The 12,941-nt window shown below is 35.4% G+C and overlaps 2 long non-coding RNA genes across 3 annotated transcripts; one reads left to right on the plus strand and one right to left on the minus strand.

Moving 5' to 3' along the window:
- Positions 1–1,810: 1,810 nt before the first annotated feature.
- On the plus strand, positions 1,811–3,372 carry LOC130054622 (uncharacterized). Its single transcript, XR_008802943.1, has 3 exons — positions 1,811–2,027; positions 2,617–2,751; positions 2,931–3,372. It is a non-coding gene; the product is annotated as an uncharacterized LOC130054622 (long non-coding RNA).
- LOC130054623 (uncharacterized) lies at positions 3,145–7,241 on the minus strand. Of its 2 annotated transcripts, XR_008802944.1 has the most exons (5): positions 6,755–7,241; positions 4,865–5,599; positions 4,428–4,561; positions 3,941–4,177; positions 3,145–3,603 (listed from the first exon to the last, which is right to left on the minus strand). It is a non-coding gene; the product is annotated as an uncharacterized LOC130054623 (long non-coding RNA). The 2 variants fall into 2 exon arrangements; XR_008802945.1 differs by lacking the exon at positions 6,755–7,241 and having other exon boundaries at positions 4,889–5,061.
- Positions 7,242–12,941: the final 5,700 nt, after the last annotated feature.

Consider the following 12,941-nt stretch of genomic DNA (forward strand, 5'->3'; position numbering starts at 1 on the left):
TGTAACGTGCGAGACCCGAACGGCCTCTTATCAAACGGGGTCGTACTCGGTTTGCCCGAGTCTTACAATGTTAAACGATAATGAATATAAAATATATAGATAAATTTCACCTATCTGGTTTTTATCTAAATACAAGAAGTACAAAAAGTTACAATATATACAAATATACTTTACACCTGCCTGGTGTTTAACTTAAACAAATATGTCCCCTCTCATTGGGCATACAGTGAACACCTTGGTCACTTGTCTCTTGCTATACAGTGAACACCTTGGTCACTTGCCACTGGGTATATAGTGAACACCTTGGTCACTTGCCATGTGGCATACAGTGAACACCTTGGTCACTTGTCTCTTGCTATACAGTGAACACCTTGGTCACTTGCCACTGGGTATATAGTGAACACCTTGGTCACTTGTCTCTTGGTATACAGTGAACACCTTGGTCACTTGTCTCTTGCTATACAGTGAACACCTAGGTCACTTGGTATACAGTCAAAACCTTGGTCATTTGCCATTGGGTATATAACTTATCAGTAAGCCACTTGCCTATAGCTACTTGCTTCAATATGCTAGTTGCATATGATCACTGTTGATACCCAGAGTTTAATAAACCACAATGTCAATTACATTGACACCGGTAAAGATAATGAGTATCAACCTAATAATATGTTCAACTTACATAGGAGAGTACTTTTATTGGGATACCATTTAATTGAAGATTGCAGCCAATGATACTTGCTTTGTCTGCCATTTCACAATGTTATTGAATTATCTTTCAAGCAATTGTGAGAATTGAAAACACCAATTTGTACTTTACATAAACATATATTTATTAAACAATGACATCATAAAAACATAATACACACAGTGTTGGATGATACTGGCCGCAAAATTTAGTAGGAGTCAAGGGAGACAACTAGGATACCAAAAACCAACGGGCAAATTAGTGGCCTCGCTTAGATACGAGTGCCATGGAACCCCATGCCTGACACGCATGGTGGCTAGGCCCACAAGCTGCACAGCTTTTACACCCTGTCTCTGGCTTGCTACCAGGTTTAGAACTTTAACACCAACCAGCATGTAGCCTCTCCTCCTTCAATAGAGGTAGAGGGGGTCTGAGCATTGAAATGCTGCAGACGCCAAGCAGTTTCCAGTTATTCCAAACATTTGCTCAATGGCATTTAACTTCCATGTTAATATACACAGCCATGAGACATCCCTCATGCTTTGATGCAGATGCGCAGAGACAACAGGTTAAGCTTGTACAGGAATGATGTCTCCCTTGACCCCGCCACAAACATCGATATGATGTTCCCCACCAAAATTGCTCTGAGATAATATCTATCTACTAAATTAATGACATGTTAAAGGAACCAACCAGAAATGACAAGATCCTGCAAACTATTGAGGAGGGAAAACGTTGCCCTTTCCCCCAAAAATAAATTCCAAACCACCCTGTGTATAATTTAAGTAGGCCTTGTTTCCATTTTTAGCTTAATGAGTTCCGTCATACCTAAATAAAATGGTTTGATGAACATTGATATTTCTGTCATGAACAATGCAAGCTAATTAACTTCAGACGTAACAAATTTTGTAATAGCCTTATTAACCTTGCCTTAGCAATATTGGGTAACAGCAGATGTACTGTTCTCACCTGAAAATTGTTTAGTATTACTGAATTGAGTTTAGCTTTCAAATGAACTTTGGCCGGTCACATACATGTATAGTAGCCAAAATTCCTGACTGATAATGTAACAGGGTGTAATAATAACAATAACTCCGGTGTCGTGGGTTTTATCTTTATAGGGTCTGTAAGTCTCGTTTGGTTTCACTTTCGGTTTTACTACTTCCGGGTACAACAACGTGTGGAATATATACAGTCGTAACAGAGAGTCGGTGCTAATATGTAATTTGGTGTATTGTTAAGCGATTGGCTGCATACATGAGACTGGGAAAACTCTGCCATGTAGTTTATTTAAGTTCCTAGTCGATGCTACAGTAAGGAAGCGGTGGATACAAAGATGTAGGTACGTAATATTATCATAATTCAACGAATAATCATGTCAAATTAACACACGTATGTATAAACTGACAGAATATACTGGACGTGTTGTTTAGATAAATCAGAGGGGGAGTAGGCCTACAAAAGATTTTGACAGACGAACTGATAAAAATAAAATAATGGGAAAAGAAATTACATGTACTAAAATTTCATAAAAGGGGGGGGGGGTAAAGTTTTTCTTCGTTTATTGATTTCAACATTTATTAACGTCTTTTACTACATAATTCCCTTCTGCCTGAAAAGGGGAAGGAACACTAATTTATTGTATCAATATAGAAAAAATAACCTTGCTAGGAAAAGGTTGACAGGATACCCTTGATACTACTTGCCTTTATATAGGTTCCTGCATGATTAAATATTGTATTGTGTTTCAAGAGAACTGGCATATATCTTTATTGTATAATTATATAAAAGTGACACATGGCTTTGATAAGAATGATTGTAACACTCATATCCTGTGCTTATTTCAGAAACTATAACTTACATTTGTTGTGTAGTGAGCCATTTTAAGTCAATAAAAACATCAATTTATGGTATATTACTTTTTTTCATAGATACAAAGTTACGAAACCTGCTGAAGCAGAATCATTTGCTTCAAACGTACATGTAGGAACCGAAGTTGATCCTGCTACCAATATATCTGTACCAGACAACAATGATACAGCATCAAACCCTCAACATTTAAAAAGGTACAGTGTACGATACAAGTATTGTCAATACCAGATATTAGTACATCAAACCAGGAAGTTACAGTGGTTGTTAAGTTTAGTGTCAGGTGGTTTTCTGTATTTTCTTCATTCTCATTTCAGTGTTATCTAAATTTATATGCACACCAAATTTTATAATGGTATTGTTTTTGTTCTGACAGCTTCCCTTGAAGACTAGGATGTTGTAAACTTGCAGTGAGAAATATACCTGCATAATTAAAGGAAACCATCCATGACAATTGGGAACATCATATTTATATAAATATAAAGCCTTTTATATTCATATGAAGCCTTTTGGAACGTCTCCATCAGAATGAAATATTCTCGAGAGGGACGTTAAACAATTTACAATCAAACATAAAGCCTTTTGTTCTCCTGAAGGTTTTCAAATCTGCATTATTAAAAAAGAAGTAAAATCCATTGTTTTTAGTGAATGCATGTAATTCAATGATTTTCGTAAAGCTGGACACTATGTCTATACAAATTTTGGTTCATCTAAAATAAGAAAAACTCTGTCTATAATGTTTATTCAATAAATATACTTGTAATTACATAACTTTGATAGATGCACCACTGATATCATAATAAAGTATATGTACATGTGGTTATGTGTGTGTGTTCTAGACTGCAAAAATACTTTATTATTATAATTAAACTCTATCACGCTTAAAAAGTTGACCATAATACATCTTTGTCAATGTATTTGAGTGTCACTAGGAATCCACACTAGCAAATCACAGCATTGGGTGTCTTTCAGGTGTTGTTGTCCTTGAATCTGATGCCAATATTCATATTTTGTTTTAATGGGCAGTGAACCATCTCTTACATCACATTCTAAAATGGCAATTGTCATTACATGTATTGATAAAATATACATGATTTACAAGTGGTCAGATTAGTGGTGAAAGTATTATACTGCAATATGCATACTTCTTTTGACATAGATGTACTGCAGTATTCAAAACTTGATGCAAGTAAAGTTTATAAAGAACATTAGCAGTTCAATATCACAATGAAGCCTAAGTAGTATTTGTATTTCATTCATAAAATGTTACTTTAAAGTTATAATAAACTTGGATACATCCATAATAATATATATGAATACATATATGTACAGCTAATGTACATGTATTAGGTACACATAATTGTTCAATCTATAATGCTGACTTACCAAGAGGGAAATCCCAACATTTGCACAGGCCTCTTTAATTGTCATTGTTCGAGCTGAAAATGGGCACTTAGCCTCAATTAAGAATTTCAGGGGTTGCTGAAAATGGCCTGTTGCCCTGCGGAATGAGGATGCAGTTAATTCCTCCATTGTTGTTGTGACCTTTGACTGCCGACTTTGGATGTTTTATCCAACTACTGGCGTATTTTACATTGAACAGTTTTATTTGCCTTCTTATATCTGAAAAATTCCAATATATCTACATGTAAAAATTTTATTTTCACAGTTCGAACCCATTTATTACTTACTTTGGGTATAAATAAGTTTATTCCAATTTGGGCCCAGAGGGCATAACAGCAAGACAGTTTATAAAGAAAGAAATTTCTAAAAAGAAAGAAAGTTTACAACATATAATCTTATAATTATTATAATCATAATAAATATAAATCCAAACATGTATTGACATTATTTTTATCTTTAAATTGTGTACCTGCCTTTGAAAATTTGCTGCCATATGAAGATCGACACTTATACTGCCCCACTATGAGCATACTGGCATCAGACATCCACATTAATGATGACTGCACAATACACAACACCTTTATCCTCAGATTCAAGGCATATCTATAAAATAATTTTCAAATATTAAACAATCAACCCATCTGTGATGTAACTGATATAGATATTTACATTTAATGAGCTTTGTTTATTGAATATGTATACAACTGTACACTGCAGGTACGTACATGTAGTATCGTTGCCCCCCCCCCCCCCTCCCCCCCCCCCCCCTTCTGATCGTACATTCGTATAAACACAAAGCAAGTTTTATGCATAATCCGTTTTTATTTTCAAGTATTGATATATTTTCAATTGGAATGATTTGAGAATATAAAAACGTATCGTACATCTCATTACGCTTTTACCAACCTGCTCTTTATCTGCAAGACGTACCCTCGTCGATGCTTGTACACTGGCGGTTATTACACGTAATTCGTCAAACACGAAGCGAAGAATCCTCGACCACTCCACTAATGCTTCAATTCCCATGTTTATCTCGTTAAACTTCCACATAATCGATTGATAACGCTATATCTATGTATACCACTCTCTACACAGGTCAGTGCAATCTGAGATGTTGATGTACCCGGAAGTTAATAATCTCGCTAATTCTCGGCAATCACATGACGAGACTTACAGACCCTATTGTGGTGATGTACCTAAAAAAATTATTGTTGCGTGACCCTGAAATACAATTAAAGTTATGAATACAAGAACAATAACTCTGCATAAGAATTTTACAATCAAGGTCCTTATCAAAATATTAAAAGAGAGGTTAAAATACATAGAAATTATGAATTACAATAATTTCTTGAATCAATAATCTTTCCCTAAGCTTAGCATGAATAAGCTTATCATAGTAAAGAGTTTATGATATACACAAACTGAATAAATTCTAAATAATAGATAATTCATGCTAAACTGCTAAAGTACATGAATTGAACAAAAAGAAAACTGACTATAAATCCTTTAACAATTTGCAAGTGAAATACTGAATTTATAGTAAAACTTACAACATTTCTACAATTAACCTTACCTCCCATGAGGTGCAAAGGTCGGTGCAAATATTAAGCAATCCTCCTACTTTATAGTATGTGTTGATGTCTAAATATAATAAAATAGGTATTTACTGTAGAGTTATAATTTATTGCATGAATGAATATTTACTCTTAAGTATTTATAAAGTGTAATACATTCATTCTCTCCTTTAAAAGTTAAACACATTAATTTGAATCTTGTTCTATATCAATTATTTACAGCATTCGTGCAAACTTGCAAAGATCATTCACTCCTCATATTGTCTATCATTCAAACATTCACTCAGACAAGATAAAGTAGTGAAAATAAAGAAATAGTGCATCCTAAGCTTAATACTAACCTGATCAAATAGAATAAATCTCCATCCAATAAATCAATCCACTAGTAAAGAACAATTGCTACTATATGAAACTTTTATCCAAAAACCCTTCCGTGCCACTTAAGCATGAAAACAAGAATACCTGTCCTCAAAAGAAATTTCCCTCCTAAAAACCATGTGACCAAACTAGAGTGATCTATAAATAGTAACAATTATCCTAAAGAAAAACCTGTTCTGCATGGTAAGCAGTAAAATTTAATAAGTAATGAAATAACAAGACAAAACAAGTCATAGTTATAATAATGATTTCAATTAGATAAAACTTTATTCTCATATCAAATTTCAAAACTCTGTAAAGAAATTGAATTAAAGCAATTTATTTTCAATAAATGAAATCCCTGAAATAAAGTATTAAAACATGTAAAATTTCACTCTATTACAATAATACCCCAGGAGGATTCAGGATGGCTAGCTTTGCAGAGACGGTATTGCTCATCACCTTTGAGCGTACATAGTGTATGAAAAGGGTGCTATATAAATATGGTATTATTATTATCATTTAATAATTTTTAAAGTGATGACTTATCAACGATGCTGATTGATTGAAAAATTCGTTTGATTTCTCTGTCAAAATTTCGTTCGGAGTCCATCAGCACTAAGCACGCGGGACTACTTTTCTCTGGAATGCGTCTTCCCCGTTCTAATTTTAGCGCTATTTATAGAACGGGATTTTCCACACAAGCATTTATATAACGACATGCATTCGTTTGATTTTTGTTTTTCATTGCTATCAAAAATAAGCACAACTAAAGATATGAATAAAATACAAATTAATTTAAAGAAAGAACATACATAAGCGATAACGTGACAGAATAGTCAACTTGATGACGTAGACCACTTACTGGTAGAAGTAGACAGATTACACGAGTTCCCGGTATGAATCGTATGCTTTACGAGATCGATAACATGACGGAGCAAGTGGCGACTTCTGATCTGGTAAATATTAATGAAATTGAACTGCGTTATATGGGGCTCAGTCAACGAGTGCGTTTTAGATGAAGAGGTGTTGAACTTTTTACTCAATATTGAAATGGAGCCGAGTTGCATTCCACCGTTCTAACGACACAACCAGCGTTCAACGTCTCCTCCAACACAATGCAGCATAAATCCAGTCACCACTTGTTATCTTCCTTCATATTTAATTCAGCTTTTAACCATTGCACCTTTAATTTGGCGTATAATCCATTTAAATCTGCACAGTAACGGTTCCTGACCTAAACGCACAGCCATGCCGTTTTGTTGTTGTTTTCATTCTTACATATATGTATTCCTACGCGCCATTTCAAAAACGTTAATTCAAGCTTACACGCATTGATGAAGTTTTCCGTCCAATGTTTCGTTTGATACATGCATCAAACAAAGAATTATAAGTTTCATTTCTTAATTCGTCTTGCCCCCCCCCCCCCCCCTCCCCTCCCATACTATTGTCTATCTCTTTTGCTGATTTCAACAGCAAACTTAAAACAATAAATTGCCCATCCCAAATTTTTTGCTTAAGTTTCAAAGAGATGTGTTGATCTACATTATCAAAATAGCTAATTTCTGGTACAGGAGTGAAGTCAGAAAAACCTAAATCTAGAGAAAAAGCTGAGTTATCAATATTACCAAAGTTGGCAGGCCCAAACTCCCCCAAATCTGGTGCAGCCTCACTCCCCGGCACGCTCTCTGAGGATTCCTGGGCCTGGAAGGGGGGATGATATCTCGCTTCAACTCCAGCCTTTTGCTGCCTGGTGTTTTCGCGAGACCCCCCTTTTTTTTGGTCCTCTGCCCCGGGCTCGAGAAACCATTCCCCCATCTCTTTTCCTCTTGGTGGCATTGAATTGGCCTTGATTGTTAAAATGCTGTAACGTGCTGTTATTGCTTCCACTTGAGTGGGATGTAAAGAGAAAGAGGAATTTGCAATATTACTTAACTCCTGCTGATGCTGACTTAAAATAAGTTAGCTTGCACCAAGTTGAGTCCTATTGTATAATGCTATTCACTCAATTAAATGAGATTGTCTCATATCCATGTTAATAATCTATATTGTTTTCACCAGCTAATTAAACAAGTGGTTGTTCCCTATATATTTGTCTCTACATGCCCTATCAACAGGCTATACGTTTTTCCATATCATAATCTAATTAGGGCTCAAAAGTCTTCGTGTTTATTCACAACATAAGTAACTATTTTTGTTTTTCTATTTGTCTTATAATATTAATTCTTATTAACTTTATTTAATCAACACAGATATTAACTACAATATTTACACTGATTTGATTACATAGTCAAAGGGAGATAATTCACTGTTTGTTTCACTTCCCTTCCCCTAAGAACATGCGTCCCGCATAAGCCAAGTGACACTCGAAGTTTCAAACAAATGTCAACAACAAAAATGCCTATTTACAGCCCCATCTTCTCTCTTTTTACTGTCACAATCTTGCGACCTTGTTCCCTGACAATAGTTGTGGTCTTAATAGACTTGGTGTACAACACCGTGTCCGTTTGAAACTTTTGTCTACTGTTTTAACTGCAACATCTGTGATCACATTCTCCAGTCAAAAATTATATGGGAGTACCTTTCTCAAACTGCGAAATGCACCGGTGAGTGGATTTATTTGCAATCGGTGCGTTAACTACGGAAAAGGTTTTGTCATTGCCGAACATACATACGTAACTTAATCTTTGATTCGTTGATTTGCCATCGCGACTCTGTGCAGCAGCCAATCAAATGACCCGTGCCTATTAATTAAATACGGTGATTTTTTCGGTGAGTTTGCCCACAGGTGATGAGTAAAAGACGAGATCACCCGTGGGTATCCGACGATGAGGTATATAACGAATTGATATATGAATAAAAATTATTATTGTTAATAGATAAAACGTCGTCGATATATCTTAATGTCGCATTGAAGGCTACAGTAAGATATTTTTAACTAGCAGCAACATGGATATACATTGTAGAACTCCAGACACCATATGTTGTCAGTGAAGAGATAGTTACCACTGTATCCGAGTTGGATAGTGCAGATTCTCTCACCATTTTCTACATTATACTCATTGTCACTGTGTTACTGTTTAAATCCTTGCTCAATTTATTAATTAAGTGGAAATTATTTAACAACAACCTCATTATTAAATGTTTTTGTTGGTTTTTGTTTTTTTGTTGTTTTTTTTTTTTTTACATATCTACATGATGGGCGATTAACATTTAAGACAAGAACATGGTGAATATCATTTAATGCAATATTACACTGTAGTGCTAGTACTCTATCATCATATAACACTAAAATGATATGCATGTGATTTTTGGGGATACAATATCCACCTGATCACATTTATATTGCTTGTCACCACAAAACATCAAGGAAACAGCTAAAATGGAGGTACAGACATATATAAGAATGGAAGAAATGAAAGAGTTCCTAGACTTGAAGTCGAAATGGTGTTTATCCAGAGAGTTACATATGCATCCAGTGACAGGAGTGTGAAACAGTATACTGGAGTGCAAATGAATATTTACACGTTCCATTATCGCTGTAATATATTCGAGATCGCTACAAACGATAAGAGGATTGAATGAGAAAAATGTCAGCTTTAAAGTCCTGAAATAACAGTAAAATATTCACACACACACCTTTACCCCCCTCCCCTCCGGGGGGTGGGGTTCGAATCCCGCTCGCGCCGGTAAGTGAGAAAGTTTCCCAGTTTACTTTCGGAAGGTCGGTGGTCTCTTCCCAGGTATAAATGTATCTGGGTTCTCTCTTCCACCAATAAAAACTTGGCGCCATCACATAACTGAAAAATTGTTGAGTGTGGCGGAAATCATCAATCAATAAACCCCTCCCCCCTCCCTTGACAAATGTGGTATGTGTCAGAAAAAAAATACAAATTCTATTCTCACTCCCATTGATTATCTTTCAGTCATAGATCGTTTTTCAAAGAGGGGGGGGGGGGGGGGGGGGGCAGATGATTGTTGGTGTCCCGTCGAGAATTTTACACTCATATCGAGACATCACTAGTTGTTGGTGAATTACGATCATATCAGAAAAACCCATGATTCTTACTAACGGAGCTAGATTCTAAACCTTTAACAAGAATTATTTTTAGACGCCAATCCCAGAAGTCCTTTGTCAGAAATGGCCGAGATCTCGCTAAGTCACGTTTTGGACTATATGAATTATCATCCAAATCTTGTGGTCTCCTAGCTCCAAATTAGGCGTAATGTTTAACGAAGTGCAATGTTTATGAAAGGCAGAGTAAGATTATGCAGTCTTAAGGAAGACAAGTCCAAGTTTATGATTTTATTCAGCACAGAACCTCGGAGATTGAGGGTACAACACTGAAAGATCAATGAAAAACCAAATTAACAAGTGTGCATACAATGGCAAAATCTTACCAAAATTACAATTATGTCACCAGGTGGTTACCATACATTGTAAACCATAGAATATTCATGTGATTGATCTAACAGTAACCGTGTTCAAAATATGCGAAAAATATCACATAAAAATCACAAAATACACTTAAAACATTCAAACAATTACGATCTAAAGCATTTCAAAACATGTAAGTCAAAATTGAGAAAAAACGCACACATTTCGATTATGACAGCATTTGTGTTCCGTACAAACTGAGTAGGACAAAATTTAAAAACCAAAATTTAATAGACCTTCCTCCGAAAAGCTACATCCGGTTTGGTTTTCGCTTTTATGATATGTTTTATCACGTGATACCCGACATATGTTTACTCGATATAAAATGGACGTTAGTACAATCCGTGCATCAACAGTGTGTAATTTACAAAATTTCTTGAAAGAACGGGGGATTAGCGCTCAGAAATTGAACAAAGGACACCTTGTAAGGCTTTGTGAAGCGGTACTTCATCTTGACTTACCAAAAAATCCCGAATATATAAATATTTCATCAACTAATGACGTTATTCGCAAGCTCGATGCACTGGGGTGCAAGGATCCTCTCACTATGGATGGGTTTTCAAATACTCTGTCTGATATTCCAAATATTACTCTTTATGACGTTTTTAATTATCTAATAACATCGAGATCTGACTACGACAGAAAAAACTCAAAGCTTACAAATCATGCGAGGATTATAGACTATATTTCGATGGTCATGTGGATGATTTGGAGTACCACGGTCTCTCTAAAGAAGAACCCTTATGTCTCTTCAGAGCAAAAGTTAAACCAACTCAACGAGATAAAACTTACTTGAATGAAAGTTACTATAAATTATGGATCTGCATTGGAAAACAGCATGGCAATGTTAGATCAGCATACTGCACATGTATTGGAGGGTAAGTAGAGATTGGAAATGAATCACAGTGGGGTGTACAACATGTAATCTGTGATTATTTAATTAATGAATGGTAAATTGTTATCATATGAGGGGTGTTTACTATTTACCATTATGACTATTGGTAGTGACATATGTACATATACATACTCTCAATGTGTTTTGTAGTGCTGATGGTGCATGCAGGCACATAGCAGCTGTACTGTATGAAATAGAGGCGTATGATGAGAAGTCATCCACTGACGGGGAGAATAAATGGATCAAAAGACCAAGACATCATGATTGTCCAGTTCCAATTAAAAGATTAAAAATTATGAAAGCATCATATCATAAAAAAAGCTAACTCTAAAATATACTGTACTTTCAATATTCGTTCAATGTGTGTGATTCAACACATTTATCAAAATTAAAGTGTGGATATTGCATATATCTCCATAATTCTTACCAATATCATCAAAAGAATCAGTTGCAATATCCTCTACGTCATCTATCACAATAAATGCTGCCGGGGTAGGAACGGTTTCGATATCAACATTACGGGAAAGCTTTGTGGTGGTTGCGGTTTCGTGATTGTTAGCCTTTTTAGTTGGGGGTTTTCTCAATGGTTTTCCCTGGGATGACGATCCTGCAATAACCGGGTACGGATATTTCTCTGTAGGCTGACCTTCCACAAAGTGCTTGCTGCATACGTAGGCATGTTTGTTTACGTTTTTCACAGTGAAATGTTTCCTATTGCATGCTTTCACCCACACTAAAGTTTCGCGTAATCTTGTTTTGGGCTTAGGAATTGGCCAGAAAGTAACATCTCTCATATATTCCTTGTCTTTGTAGCGCGAATCACTGTTACAAGTGCCCCATGCACATCGTTTTACCATATTTCTTCGATTTGTACTTTGTATTTACACCGCCTCAAATGTCGGGTATCACGTGATTAGTCGCTTACGTACTTATAAAAAGCCGCTTAAGATATGTATAATTGGAGGAACGACTATTGGACGAACAGGACAGGGATTGTCAATTATCTTCATATTTTATCACAAAAATGTATAATTACTCAAAAATAAACAAATTAACGGGTATGACGAGGAAATAATCGCTGATCAGTAACACACGTTGAAATTCACCAATTTACACAAAAAATACAACAATTACAAAGCGATTGCTTATCCGGCGATCTCCTATAATACTAGTAATAACAATAACTTACTCTATGGTATCTAGCACCAAAAATAAAGGAAATTCCATAATTTCACAAGAAAATGCTTTAACACAACAAGTGGGAATGGATTGATTACACGTACAAGACGTAATGAAACATGACTGCGGAACCGTATAAGTTTCGGCGGGAGTCGGCACAAAGATGATGTGTGACGTCATTTTTACGTTTTGGCGTACGTCATAATAAGACTGACAGTGGCGGATCTAAATACTTGTTATTTCCATTTGTAAAAGTCATACTACCGGGAGAAAACATGTATAGGTAATATGGCATCGAGTACAAATTGTGTTTAATCTACTGCAAACTACTAATCTGATTAAAATACTATAGTCTCAAAAGGAATTGATTATTCTAACAACAACCAAAAAAAAAAAAAGAAAAAGATTAACTTGTTGAATTATGTGAATTTAAGCTATTTGAAAAATTACAGCAACAAAAATAAATAAATAAACAGAATTCGGTCGGATCGAAAACATTTCTTTTGAAATTATTGGGGTTTTTTTAGCGACCGTTTTTTT

This window comes from Ostrea edulis, chromosome 5, assembly GCF_947568905.1.
Source record: "Ostrea edulis chromosome 5, xbOstEdul1.1, whole genome shotgun sequence".
NCBI lineage: Eukaryota > Metazoa > Mollusca > Bivalvia > Ostreida > Ostreidae > Ostrea > Ostrea edulis.